The sequence below is a fragment of the Thunnus albacares genome, chromosome 5 (genome assembly GCF_914725855.1).
Source record: "Thunnus albacares chromosome 5, fThuAlb1.1, whole genome shotgun sequence".
NCBI lineage: Eukaryota > Metazoa > Chordata > Actinopteri > Scombriformes > Scombridae > Thunnus > Thunnus albacares.
The window spans coordinates 27,053,518-27,068,914 of record NC_058110.1 but is presented as its reverse complement, the minus strand read 5'-3'; the positions used below and the strand labels follow the sequence as shown (position 1 = coordinate 27,068,914).

The 15,397-nt window shown below is 41.3% G+C and overlaps 1 protein-coding gene across 4 annotated transcripts in view; it reads left to right on the top strand.

Moving 5' to 3' along the window:
• LOC122981885 (kelch-like protein 12) overlaps nucleotides 1-15,397 on the top strand; it is a 125,444-nt gene that overhangs the window by 39,922 nt on the left and 70,125 nt on the right. The gene's annotated exons all lie outside the window — the stretch shown is intronic.

The window sequence follows — 15,397 nt, the reverse complement described above, 5'->3', positions numbered from 1 at the left end:
CTATTTTTATTTGATATTTGAACTGTATAATTGTAGAAATGCATGGATTTTTAATCTCTAAATGTATCATTAGATTAAGGGGATGTAATGTACGACTCTTCATTTAATGTGCCATGTTCACCCTGGCTGTAAAAGGCTGGTGACCTCGACTCTCGCCCAATATGTGCTGGGATAAGCTCCAGCCCCCCCTGCGATTCTGCATATGATAAGCAATAATGGATGGATGGATAGATGGAAATTTGACATGGTCTGATTAGCACAGGCATGGCTTTCTCATGAAAAAGGCTTATATTGTGATTGTATTGTCGATTTTATTCATAACAAGAAAAATGTAAATGCCAACTTTGCTTAAACCTACATTAAATTATAATTTTTTTGGCCACTTCGGATGCAACAGAAAGGCTGTAAACACAACACTGACATATTATCACCTTTTAAGTTGATATGGTGAAATTGTTGCAATTGAATTGTTGCTTCTTTACACATCCAGCAGAAATAAAGCATCATTAACTTTTATTTGTAGTCATATACAGTACCAGTCAAAAGTTTGGACACACCTTCCCATTCACAACCTTGAAGAAAGTCTTTGAGTACCACGTTATGCTGAAAAAATTTTCAGCCAAAAACAGACAGAACACATAGTATGTTTTGGTTAGACGACTCATTTATTAATGTCAGAAATCTAAATTTGAACAGAGTGTGTACCTGAAAATAAAAACTGAACCATTTACAGTAACGCAATATAAACTCTGGAAGTAAAAGGTTTAATGAATTAAATTCTGACTGAAAGCATGACCTTGATGACTGAGCATGCACCTGAAAATAAACTGACCCATTTACAAATGCTTAATATAAAGTCTGGCAGTAAAAGGTTTACAATTAAATAAATAGGCAAACTAACAGCAACACAATCAAGGAAACAGGTTTGAAAAAATAACATTCTGTCCGACCATTTTGACGTCCTTCACCCGTCTTCCAACACACACCTGACACATGGGCTTCAGTTTGTCAGTTTTACTTAGTTGACACTAACAGAGTTCATGTGTTAGTTATACTTGTATTCTGCTGTTTGGCCTCATGAGTAACAGACTTGGTTTTTCTAAGGTGTCACTAAAACTCTCCATGTGACATGTGACACACTGTCTTTTGCAGCCATCGTGGCCTTTCTGATCACAAGAGAAGTTAGCATATCAGTGCTAAGGCTGATACAATACTGAGTTTTGTTTTTGGTCACCAAGCTGAAGACTCTTTCACAGTCTGCATTACTGTGAAAAATGACAAGGACACCCAGCATGACAATAGAAATTCAGACCCAATTCTCTCCAAGTCCTCATCAGCTCTCTCGGAAAAAATGCCATCATCCAGGCTTGTGGATTGAAAACAGCCGGAACTCCTCTTCAACATCATCCACTGTCACCTCTTTGGGTGAGAGACAAGGAAACCTGACCATGAAATACCTCAGAGAAGAGAATGTGGCAGTTTGGCGTCTATTCATGTCTGTTGCAGAAGTTCAGGGGAACTTGGAGACCATGTAATCTGCTGCAGTTGTGAAGTAGCTCCTCACATCACTGAAGAATCCTCCTAGCCGAAGGTTACACTGGCTCTCAATGAATATATGTGTCTCGTAGCCGATGGATAACTTCTCTTCAGACAGCTTGTATTCTCTTGTTTTTTGCAAAGAGCAGGCTTACATCCTCTTAGCCTCATCCATCATTTTGACAACATGCTCAGCTTTACAGAGGGCGAACAGAATTTTTTGAAACTGCAGCTCTTAATGTCAGAAGTAAAGTTTGGATGCAAGGTTTCCTCCTTCTGAAGAGTTTGGTTTGCAGTTTCAAACAGGGGAACGGCCCGTTTCAAAAAGAAAGAATAAAGCTTTGATTGTAGATCAATCAAGATCTTGTAAATCTTTTCTAGTTTTGTCATCTTTTTCTCTTTGTTCCTTTTTTTCTCTGCCTTCTTAGAGAGTATTTCTTCTGTTTTTTACCACCTCTGTTTACTGAAAGACAAATGCATTCAGGTCAAACACTTTTGGATTGGACGTTGAGGGCCTGTTTCCATCTGCTGACTTGCTGCTGGATTGCATTACGTGATTGGAGATTCTGGTTTTAAAAAAGCTTGAGGATAACTTCTTCAGGTCTTCAGGTCAGCTCTAGCTTGCTGGAGCAGGTGTGTGTGTGTTGTCGAGCAGATGAGGGCTTTGAGTGCAGCTGAGGGCTTGGTCTTCAGAGTGAGACCAGCTGAGGATGCAGGCTGGAGTTCAGCTCCCTTAACAGAGCTAAGAGGCACTGGCATTGTTTTCTGCCCTGCTGCCTCTTCTGCAGAAAAGAGACTCAGAGAACCGATAAACACATTGTCCAAGAGACATTCATGTTGTAGAGGACAACTTCAGCATCGCACAGACTTTGGACGTCACACAGCACAGTTTTCCTCTTGCTGGTCTTGTCGAGGTAGCAGTATATTGTGATAAGCTGGTCCTTAATGCCAACATGTAGCTGCTGTTTCAGCCAACTAAGCAGATATGGATATTCTCTGCCTTTATGAATGTTACAACTCCTTTCACTAAGCTCTGCATTACTGCAGCATTGTCAGCTGCAAAGCAAACACAGTTGATCCATGGTTTTAGTTTGAGGTCAACAAGATCATAGATTCCTTCTCTAGTACATCTTTTACACTCAACACATTTGAGCAGCATTACTACTATTTGCCAACACTGGGATCATAGACACAGACGACCACATGATAAAGCTTTACATCACCCATGTCTGTGCTCCCATCAGTTGCAGTACTTTCTGGGTAATGGCTCATAAGATCACTGATGCTCTGTTCATCGTTCAAGGCAAGTGTTCTTACTATGGCTGCCGTTTTGTATCTGGCACAGCCCTATTGCTTGGCAGTTTGACTATCAGGGAACATCTTTTTAAATAATGGTCCAGCATGGTCAGCTACAGATAATGGCAAATTGAGCTGCAGTTTGTGAACAGTGTGTCTGCCCAGATTGGCCGCAAATCATGTTCTGTGAAAAATTTTGTGTTGATCTTGGATCCTGGCGCTGTTATGTCTTCCATTTTCTTATGTTCGGTCCCTTCAACATGGCGTCTGCAGACTGAATAGTGTGTGTGTGTGCGTGTGTGTGTGTGTGGGGGGGGGGTTTATTATATTATTACTTCTTTTTATCCATAAACTGTCATATTCCTATCGTCAAAAAATATGAATTAACTTGACATGTCTCTCCCTCATAACATCTTACACCAACATGAGCACTTCATGTTATTTTCATTCTGGGGATATACATGAATATATAGCTGGTGTTGCCATTTTTGTCGTAATTGTATCCCTTTTAATTCACAACACTTGCCAATACCTAAGTATTGCTCTGTAAATGCATCATTCAGTGTTCAATTATAACCTGCTGATCCTTGATGACTGATGTCTTGCAGACTGTGCAGAATGCATGGTGGGGAAGTCTGGAGATACAGAGGCATGGCCATCTCTCCCGGTAATTTCTGCGGCGCGTGCAGTTGCTTTTTTTTTTCAGCCAAGGGTGCCATGATCTGCTCCTCTCATTACAATAACGAGTTTGGCTGCAATAATTATTAGTATGAATACTATGAACCATCTGTGACACACGGATAATATAACTTACTTTGCCACTTTAAATGACTGGTGAACAAACAAGCAAGCTAGCTTGCAAATACATACGTAATGTTAGGCTAACGTTAACTCAATTCACAGTCTCAACTTTCCGCATCCCCCCCCAGTCTGTTTACCTTTGCAAAGGAGTTCAAAGAACGAACCAGCCAGCCGGAGTGAGGAGGGCGAACGAGAGGGATAAAATCAAGTGTTACTGTTGGTTTGCGGATACTAGCTACTGTCTCTGGAAATCACATTACACATTTGTCAATCATCCCTGCTTGCAAATATTTTTTTCATAGGTGGGTGAAAGTAAGGAGAACAAATCCAGCGCTATGATTGGTCGAACTCTTCTTCATTTGTTTTTCGGCAGGCCAGACGCTCGTTGGCGTATTGCTGCTGCCTCTTGCTGTTAGACCCGTTTGCTGCACAATTGGTCAAACTCGCAAGGTGACACCAGCTGTTTTGTGTACTTTAGTGACAAATCGTACCAGAGTACTTTGATGTCAAAACACGTACAGGTTGGCAGGTCTGGAAAGTGTGTCCAAACTTTTGACTGTATATTCTGTCCAATATCGGTGAAAGCGGTGAGAGTGAATCAAAGCAGTAAAGCTGCAGGCCGGAAAACCAAAACAATGAGCTGAAAGATGCTGAAACTGTAGAAATGAAGGGATGTGCAGAGTTGCGTGATAATTCTCTGTGAGTTTGTCACAAGCGACCCATTTCACATAGTCATTCAATCCTTTCTTGATATGAGACTATTGACTATAGAAGCTTTAGGTCAGAGCAAAATACTTTGAGATATTATGTTTTGTGTTGCTGTTGCTGCCTGATGATAGTAAACTAGTCTCACTCCTGCAGATTTAGCTTGAAGAAACAGCCTGTAACATAATTACACCAGATTTTAATCAGTACATCAATCAATATCAATATGCTAGATTCCCAGTCTAAGGTAATTAAGACTGTAGCCACCACTGAGGACACTGAGGTCATGTCCTCTGTATTTTTTTTTAGCAACCTGGGGAATCACTATGTGTATTGATACAGTTTAAAAACCCTAATTTTTTATGCTGATACCCATATTTTTTCACATATTTAAATTTAACTGCTTTCAGGCTGATTAAATAAATAGATAAAGGATTTAATATTTCTCCCCCAGAATTTCAATCTTGGCAGAAGTAATTTAGCACTAATATTAGGATTATATCAGCATACTAAATACATCAAACATTAAAATATAATATTTAGACTTTTTTATGTAGTCATGAAATCCTGACTACACCCCTCCACATATTCTATATACATGCGACTTCTGTGACAGTTGCACTATGTCATGTTTTCTCTGTGATACTTGCTGAGTTTGTGTCTCTACAAACCTGGAATGCATCGATCTAGTGTGATAAGCTCACGGGCAGAGGCCGATGAAATGAATCATCTTTAACCTAACACTTACACACTCGATCAATAACAGGAAAACAGTCTTCATAGTTTCCATTTCTGTGTTTGTAATGATCCCTTTCTTCATTAATTTGACAGCAAGCCTTCGTTCTGAGATCAAAGGTTGTTTCCAGATCAAAACAGATGTTTGCTCAGAGCTCTGTGGACCATAGGAGGCCAATGCACAGGGCCCAGGGGGCTCGTGTGCCCTGGATGTGGAATCATCATCTTTTGTAACTGAAATGCCTTCTTCCTCCACTGGCTATGAATGCAGGAGACAGCCACAGGCATGATGCACCCAATGGAAAGACAGAAAGGACAAAACATACTCAGGAATAAAGAATGGTGTTAGAAATGAGGGTAAATAGAGATAATGAAAGCTGAATAAACTGACACAAACATGTGCATTGAAAATAATATATTTTGATCATTATTTGCTATTTCTTGTGCAAGAAAAAAACAAGACCAAGAGTCTCCAACCACACTAGTGTCTCTGAGAGGCTTTGCTTCTTGAGTTTAATGCTTAAGTCAGTATGTTGACATGCTCACAATCAATCAATCAATCAATCAAACATTATTTTTAAAGCACTTTGTACAGGTTGGTGCAATTCAAAGTACTTTACAGATGACTGACAAGCTCACAATAAGACAGAAGAAGATGTAAACAGTAACAACAGTTTGAGAATAATGCACACAAAAAGATAAAAGTGTAAAAAATAACAATAAAATAGATTAAAATAAATAAGAAATAAATAAAACAGATAAAGGACACTGACAAATAAAACAGATAAATGGGAATAAAACATTTAAAACATGTAAACAATGAATAAATAATATATAATATACATAAATAATGCCCATAAAAAATTCTAATCAAAAGCCAGGCTAACATGCTGATGTTTATCAGGTATAATGTTTGACATGTTCAACTTTAGTATGTTAACATCTGCTAATTAGTTCAGCTGAGGCTGATGGGAATGTTATTGGTTTAGCAGGAGTTTGGACGTAAACCAAAGTATTGGACAAACTCAAATTTGGTGTTACAATTTATCCTGAGGGGGACATGAATCTCCAAATTTTGTGCTAAACCATCAAGTAACTTTCACCAGATAAATGCAAACTCTGACTTGCTGGTGATGCAAGAGGTCAAGGGATCACTGAAGACTGCAGGATTCATCCTCTGTGGACCATGAACGTCTTCATTCAAAATTTCATGGAAGACCTGTCAAGTCGCTGAGATATTTCAGTCAGGACCAAAGTGGTGGAACGATTGACTAACCATCATTGTTTTCCCTTTAACCACACAGCTAGCGAGGCTAAAAAAAAATGCTTTGACAGCCAAAAAAACTATCTTGACCTGATCTCCCTGATGAGTAGATCCATACTCCCCCCCGCCACCAAACAAAGCTTCCTTTCCACCTCTCTGCTTCCTCTGCACTCTGACGATCATGCGGCCGCCAGCACAGGAGACACACTGTAGCACCACAACCTGTTATGGAGGGTACAGGATGCAACGTTCAGGTTTAGAGTGTCACCCTCAGGCCACAGAGTGCTGAGTCAGTCGCCACTGACAAGGTCTCCTCGCCCTGCTTTCACCCTGACAGCTGAATTATTCATTAAAGGAGAGGAAAGCACAGGGGACCCTGCTAATTTCTCAATGGGATTGTTGGCTGTCCTCACAGTAGGCTGTCCAATGAACAGACAAGCTTGGAGGGTCGGTTTGAAATGATCTGTGAGTATTTTACTCAATATATTTATGAAATGGACATCACTCACTATCCACACACTAAAAAATGCTCTCAGTGACTCATTGACTTGTGGCAGCTCGGATAGATCTTGTGTTTCCTGAACTGATATGGCGTTAGCTGCTTTCAAGGACACCGAACGGCGATGTGTGGGAGACTGAATCAGACCCTCGCAGATTTATTGAGTGCACTCACACCTATCGGATGCATCCTGCAGCGGCTCAAGTTGTTTTAAAGGTTGGGGACTTTGCCAGTTGTCGTCATCAAAGGGAGTGTGTCTATGTTCTTGTCCTTTCATAACTGGCACCGAGCCAGTGAGGCATGCAGAGGTTAACTTAGCATATGACATTCTCTCCAGCGCCGAATCCCCATAATGAACTAAATCATGTTAAAGTGAGAGCGTACAGAGAGAGAGAGGGCGCATTACTGTTTTTCATCTCCACCTATTCTACTTACAGGGCGGCGGCGCAGGCATGAGAGAGATCAATAATCTGTGTGAGATAATGAAATAAATCATTAAAGCATAAAAATCCACAGTGGTTACTACTTAACAACTGATGAGTCCTTTGATACCAATTAAAAGGAAATACAAAATCCAAACGTCACACAGATTTAATACAAGTAGAGTGTAAATTTAACATTTTTTTAATCACAATGCAGAGAATATAGGATACAACACAGAAGAGTGCAACAAAGCAACAGCGCAACACATGCTTCCTTTCCATTATCAATTAATTATTTATCGATTTCTTATATATTATGTACATCAAATATAATTAGAGTCAATGCAGAACAGCCGTGAATCCGGTTATGTATCACACATCTATCAGAAAGATTCAGTATTTACAAGGTTGGTGGTATCAAAACTCATATTCCCATGAGCTCTTTGGAGGCAGTTATTCTTCACTGTAATGCAAAGCACAGATACATTATGGCTGCTCACCCACTAAAGGAAAGTTTCATCTTGAAATGAAAGCATACGCTTTTTTTTAAGCCGGGAATAAAAAGTATAAGAGGTATAAAAACTGGTACCTTGTACTATAACCTTTTTATTCGCAAAGCTGATAAATGCTGTTCTTGCACCCTTGTTGCCCATTAGTCTCCTGCTTTTTATGTCTTTGGCTTGTTTGTTCTTGCTCTTGCATTTTTATGTGTTTACAGTTTATTTATTACGTACTGCATGTCTTGTATTTCAATAGCAGCTGCAAAACGAGTTTCCCTTGAAGAGACATTAAAGTAAAGAGACGTGAAAGTGAACTAATAGTATTATTGTCCTCTGAGGTGGGCTCATCGTCGCCGTGTTTCACGCTGAGCGACTGACGCGCCAAGACAGAATACCGTTTTAAAATCTCATGTACTGTATACAAGGACATTACATCTTTCTGTCATGATCATTTACTTTGTTCTCCTAGACTGCTTCTCTCATTGAATTTCACTGAAACAAAACACTCGTGGTAAAACGTCTGAGCATTTTCAGGGGTATTTAATGCAGAAGGCGTTCCACATGACCATCGAAAGCCTTTTCTAATGTTCTCAAAGAAGATAAGGCGCTCATGAACAGCGGCGTAGCGCAGACTCAGCAGGAAATAAAAATCTGTTATTACATTATGTTAGCAAAGCTGCATCTTTTTGTCCTTTTTACCTCAGATTTCTTCACTCCACGTGTATCTTTACATCTGGTTATAGAGAAGAGTAAGGGCGTAATAGGCTCGCTTCATTAGAACGTATAGATCTAAGTGTTTCCCCGCGGCTCTCTAATGCTACCTCTGTTTGCACTAATTACACACCGAGCATCTTGCCACATTTGTTTGTCACCTCTTTCCGCTTTAAATATCAGTTTCATGACTGCGGAGAGAGTGAGATAGCTACACCTCTGGGAGCGGAGGTGTCAAACGGCGCAAAACCACAAATCACATATTTTCTGCAACCTCCCACTTCTTACACACACACACACATGTGCGCACAGATAGATGTCGACCTGTACACGGGCACATTCACCCATAGCCACACATCCTCGCAGCAACAGATGGACGGCCTTGAGGCAGAGCCTGAGAGACTTCTGTGAGGGGAGAGCTGCCAATTGATTGCTAAGATCAGGTGTGCGTCTACACAAAGGCGCCTCCTGCTCTTTTCAAGTATCAGGGTTATACTAGCCTCAGGACAAATGGAGACACAAAACAACAGTGGCATCTGTGGCAGGTAATGATCCCTTCACCAAAAATCTGGATAATGACATACCTCGACCATTTGTTGCAGTTAAAATCACTGTTGCTCATTCGGAGCTCCACGTGTGTCCTCCAGCAACATGTGCCGGAGCTGTGAGAGCGGCTTGGTCGAGTTACAGCCATAGATCAGCAGTCAGCCCGGCGCTGGCGTCAGGCCAGCGAGAGCAGGGCCGGATGACACTGTTTCAGCTTTTTTCTGCTGCTGATCCAACCTGCATCCATAAAGTGGGCAGCAGTGCCGAAGGTCAAAGGTGAATTGGAGCGCACTGCATCAGCTAATGAGCATAATAAGTGCAGGAGTTGCAGTATTCGACCGAAAAACAGGTGAACGCTTGGATAATAATCGCACAAGAAAAGGAAGCACGAGGCAAACAACAACAACACTTGTTTGCTAAAAGCTCAGCCGACGTGTTGAAATACAATCTCCACCTGGCTGTGAGTGATCCCATGTCATGTTTCCCCCACAATGGCAGTGTGGCGTGGCTCAGACAAGCACCCCGCTACCTCTGGATTCAAACATCAACTAACAGGGTCTCCCCTTGATCCCCTCTCCTCTCCTCTTGCTTTAGTAAACACAATAATAGCAGTGCTGTGTTCGTGTGGGCTCCATGTTAACACTGTGGCTGTCAAAGGCCATCATGCCCCTTCAAAGGATGATGGCTCTCTAAAGTAGGCTCTCTCTGTAGCAGCCATTTTCCACTTGACTGGCCCCACACACGAGGGGGACTGGTAGCCCCTAGCAGCTGGGCTAGACTGGTCACTGGGGGTGGGGAGAAGGAGATGAATGGGCTAGATGTATGGGGAGGGGGCTAATAGCAAGAAGGGAAGGGCGTCTATATGCATCAAGGAGGTGTGTCTGGTATTTTGTCCTAAAATATACGCTTTACTTTACCCTCCAGAACACCTTTGATAATGCAGCCCAGGTGTGTTTAACCATTTAGTTCGACCTGTTCATTGTTTTGAACACTTCATCAAACACCTGACTTCGATCTGCGCTCATTAGCATTAAGACAAAGCCTCATTTTCAGCTGAAGGAGCTGAAACAGTTTTGCTGCTCTGCGAAAAACCTGGCGGATCTCTCGCACTCCTTGATGAGAAACAGACTGCCAATATCTCATCAGGAACCGGGAACAAAAGCCCTTTGAGATGTTACGATATGAATGATAATTCAGCCGGTGTCTGTTTGCGCGGCCATATGGGCTTTGTGTCAACACTCCAGGTCCAGTCAGGTCTCGCTCGGGACAGAGGGAGAGCAAGATGCATTTTCATAAATCATTTCTTGACACCACATCAAGGTTATGTGGTTGGCAGCCTGTAGCCTGTAAATTGCCTTTGCATTGACAATGCAAAGGAGCTCCACTGGGATTTAAGTAGTTCAGTAGCTATTTATGGCTGGAGAATTAGGGTGACCTTTTCCCAAACTGTGATAATGGCGCCTTCAATATAAACTAATTCATAGGAGTCAAATGTCTCGCCGTATACTGAGAATGTAAAACATTTATTTTGAGCCAATATGCTTCCAGAGGAGCTAGCTTTTGTTACCCACCCATGATGAACTGGCTCTATACTACCCACAGTGTGGAGGTAATAATTAGCTCACTACAGCAGGGTAACAAGTTTGCACCCCCGTCCTGCTGTGCAGCTCTGTAATTGGTCCCCTCATGTGGCACAGTCGGGCCCCAGAACAAAGGGTTCCCAGAGGGGGAATCTATGCTGACCCATGCTGAACCCTCCGCAACAATGACAGGCAGGAAGCATTTACATATGCTGACAGACTTGTCTCTTCCTAGGGTGGAGTGCTAGGCACTTCATTAAAGCAACATCAATACCTGCTGATAGAAAACGAGGAGTGGGCCTGTGTGCATCACTGTCTGCTCCGAGACACTATAGTGAAATGACATAGGCCTGTCACATCCAATTTCAAATAAATGGACAGCGTTTATTAAATGGGGTGTCTGTGGAAATTGATGGGAGAGAGGCTGTGAGATGCTGTCTGAGCCGTGATTGTCTGCATGCATCAGCAATTGGTTTACCCACAAGCTGTTCACCTGAGCATCAGCTGCCAAAATCCGTCGGCCTCCGGGTTCATCCAAGCACATATCCGCACTTTCTGAGTGCCGTTTTGTTATTTTTGAACGACACCAAAAAAAAAACCCAGCTTTCCATCATTGTGTGTGGCCGTGCTTTTACATTTTGTCCTGTTTAATGTTAACATGCTACTCAGTGAACCCCGCGCTCGCGCCTCACGACGAGAAGATCGTGCAAAGTCAGACACAGGTGACATATCTGTCGATTCAGCAGGGTAAGGTGGGTTCACTCGTTCATTGCATCATGGTGCTGTGAATTCATTCTCTTATCCAGTTAAAGGAAGGGTAAATCCTCCTTCCATTTGACACACTGCTCATTTAGCTGAGAGGCACAGTGGCTGGCTCGAGGGAGGGGAGTCGAGGGGGGAGCAGCGGTGAGGTGGAGGGTGGAGGGGGCGGGGGTGGGGTGCACTGTTTGGGAGGTGTCGTCCTGAGCAGATGGACCTCTCAGTGGCGTAGTAAGCGGAGTCTTCACATGGCAGAGGAGACTGCAGGATCTCACAGGACCGGGACTCAGCATCCAGGTGGCCACAGCCCCTCCTGACCAGCTGGAGGAGCGATGGGACCATCTGACACTCGCAGGAAAATGATACACTTTTCTTTGCTGCTTTGTTTTGTCTTGACACAAAAGCCCCAAGCCAATCAAGGAATTTAGCTAATGAAGCTTAGAGAGAAAATCCTCTTGATTACATATAAATATTCAAGGTCATGTTAACAACGGGAGAACAGCATTTCCACGCAGTCTTCAGGTGAACACTGAAAGAATGTCTTTATTTCAACCAAAAATAATAAATGTGATGAATTGTTTGAGGTGATTAAGATTTCATAAAAAACCCATCCATCAACCCTGCATGAACAACTGACTGCAGTGATTTCTGCACAGCTTACGCACACTACGATGTAGATTCAACAAATCCAAGTGAGAAAGTCCCATCTGTGCTTCTCCTCCACTGATCCTGGGCCCTGGAGGCTACACAGGGCTAATTGTGGCCCCATTTTCCTTCCTTATCTTTTTGTTTTTACTCAGTGTCGGGGTCAGGGAATCTCCCAAGTGACCAGCGGCAGGAGCAACAGCCATCGCCCCCCCATTGAGCATCAGTAATTAGAGCCCTCCTCCTCCTCCCTGTGCTTCCCCTCAGACCCGGGCCAGGGAACCTCCAGCTCTCTCCTTCTGAAGGGCGAGGGGAGCAGAGAGGAGGAGCAGCTGCTGATGGGAAACCACTCTCAGGTTCCCAGGGATGACCAGCATCCTTCCGTCCACCTCGGGCGATGTGTGGGAGCATCTTTAATCGGGATGATGTGGGGGGGTGGGGGCTCGGACCAGACATATTATAGGATATCTGTTCTGTGCTGTCTGGTTTCCCATGGCTGTTTATCCTTTTCTCTTTCTTTTTGTTTCTTGATAATCACCGTTTATCATAAATAGTTGGCGGTTTATTCATCTTTTGGTGGTTTATTACTGAAAGCATTTCAGCTGTACTTGACACATGCATCACATCAATAATAAATTGCAGTAGGAGGACAATAACATTACTGAAAAAAAATGCTACTTATATGGTCATTTTAATTAAAAATGAAACTACTACTACTACTACTAATACTACTACAACTACTACTACTGCGCAGTATAATAGTCAGTTTTCAGGGGTGGTTGAAAAACTATTAGGTACAAAAAATGGACCCAAAAATAACAACACTTCTCTGACAGTCTCAACAAGAGCTGAACTATTTACGCTTTACAAAGTTAATATTTACTGCAGGACTTATGCTGTGTTATAGTGTCTTCTCCCTGTATGTCAGATGCAATTGTTTATCTACATAACATCCCACTGATTCCTCCTGAGCTGGAGTTAGTAGCATTTTTATGCAGCTTTCTATGTCTTGTCTGTGTCTCTGTCATATTCATGGTGGTAAAATGCATCAACAACCTGTTTTTATTACATTTTTTTTTTTCATTTTACACGTGCCTGAATTTAAAGGGAAACATCCCATATAACAGGTGTATCAATATCAGCATTTTATCTTTAGCCTCCAGGAGTAAAATCAGTCTTTACTCATTTATTATTTTTATGGACACACTGTAAATGTATTTCATGTGCAAGGGTCCTGTGAGGATTTGTGGTCACTGGGTGGCTGCAGAAGGTGGACTGACAGGTTTTAGAAGTGTTCTTGCGCCATCTAGTGGTCAAACAAGCTGACAGTTTCATGACTGGTGAAATAGACTTTACAGCAGGAAACCAAGAGAATAAATAAAAGAGGTGTGTCCCAGTATTGAACTTCTGATATTAACTATTTTAATGTGATTATCTTTTAAAAGTTATTTTGACATAAATTCATTTCATAGTGTATTAGATGGCAATATCATGATGAAGTGCAAACAAACAAATCACAAACCTGCAAAGGAAAGAAAACATGCAAAAATATCACTTCTTCAACAAAAGGCTGAAGGATCACAGAATCGTCCTGCAGAAGAACCTTAAAGGAATAGTTCAACAACATTTTGGGAAATACGAAATAACACTATCTTAAGTCCTATTTCACACTGAGGAGAAGAGTATAATCAGATAATACATGATTTATAACACTATAATGTGGTTGTAAGCAGATATATGTCAACAACTAGAACTCATCCTGTGGACACCCATAAGTAGAGGCTGTTATGACATAATACGTACATGAATGACACAATAATGAATGACAATATAGTAAAACACTGTTGTAATAATAATACTAATAATAAATAAGTTCAAAATGACGTCATAGAATAAGTTATAATTGCTGACAAATACTGTACATTAATTAACACTTTAAATTGTTCTTTATCTGCTTGTACGTACATTACAGTGTGTTATAAACCATTTATTAAATGTTTATATACTGCTTATAAATGCTAAATAGGGAGACAGTGTTGCCAAATATGTTTATTTGTTTCCATGCCAACAGTGAGATGAGAAGATTGATTCCACCACTCTCTGGTTTATGTGCTAATTTGAAGTTAGAGCAAACAGGTGGTTAGCTTAGCTTAGCATTAAGACTGAAAGCAGCAATTCTAGCTTTGTCCAAAGGTTAAAGAAATTTTTTTACTTTTAATGCTCACTTATTAACATTATTTTGTTTTTTAATCAAAACTAAGAATGAAATATGAAAAAGACTAGTTGTGGTTTGATGGGGAGTTAGATGCTACAAATATGGTGCCATGAGGGGTCATCAAGAAACAGCTCCATCATCTAACGCGCCGTAAATCCAACTTTGTGTATGGATTACACAAACAAAATAAAATGTGTTGATTAGTGAGCTTCACAGGTGCTGGTAGGTGGATTTGTGAACTTTCCCCTACTTCCAGTCTTTATACTAAGCTAATCATCTCCTGACTCCAGGTTGATATTTAACGGACAGGTATGAGAGTGGAGTCCAGTTTTTTATTTAGACCTGCATTAACTGATTTTTTTGGCCACTTGCTTTCAGCTGAAACTAATTGTGACACTGACATATCATCACCTTTTAATCTGACATGTTGAACTTGTTAGCCAACAAATGCAAATTCAAACATCCAGCTGTTACAGAGCAACATTATTATTCATTTAGAGTCGTGTTTCTGTCCACCTGATGAATGTAAGTCCAATATTCTCTCCTTTAGCTCTGTTTTTGCTCTTTATCAACTCCTGAGGGATATATTTTGCTCTTAGGCTGCTAAATGCTGCTCTGTGTTCACCAGCTAGTTGCTAACTGTGTCTGTTTGCCGTTTGGTGCTGAGCAGGTCATTTACAGTCGGTTTTTAGAGATTTTTCACTGAGATCTCACAAGCGTTAGACAGTTGTCGAAATCAGCCATATATTCAGCCATGACTTTGAAAATCTTTTAGATAACACTAAGCTATGTTTTCTGTACTCTAACAAAACAAATTCCTCCCAGCACTCCTCTCTCCAACTCTGTCATGGCTGAATATTTAGCTGATTTTGACAACAACTCACATCTACTTGATATTTCAGAACAAGACTTCCACTTGAGCAAGACTTGGTTAGACACAACAGTCGAGATCAAGCGAAAGATAAAGAAAAATGTTATATTTCTCTGTATGGTCCTTTCCATAATGTTGTCAGACACTTAAAATAACAATCTGAGCCTGTCAGTGGCAAAAAACAGGCACTATTGGTGGACATACATTGACAGGGAGCTATTGCCCCGTCGGATTACATTGCAGCTGCCGGCTGCAGCGCTCTTGCTAAATGCTGGACCAATTTCAAAAATTGTTGTCCACATTATTCATCTA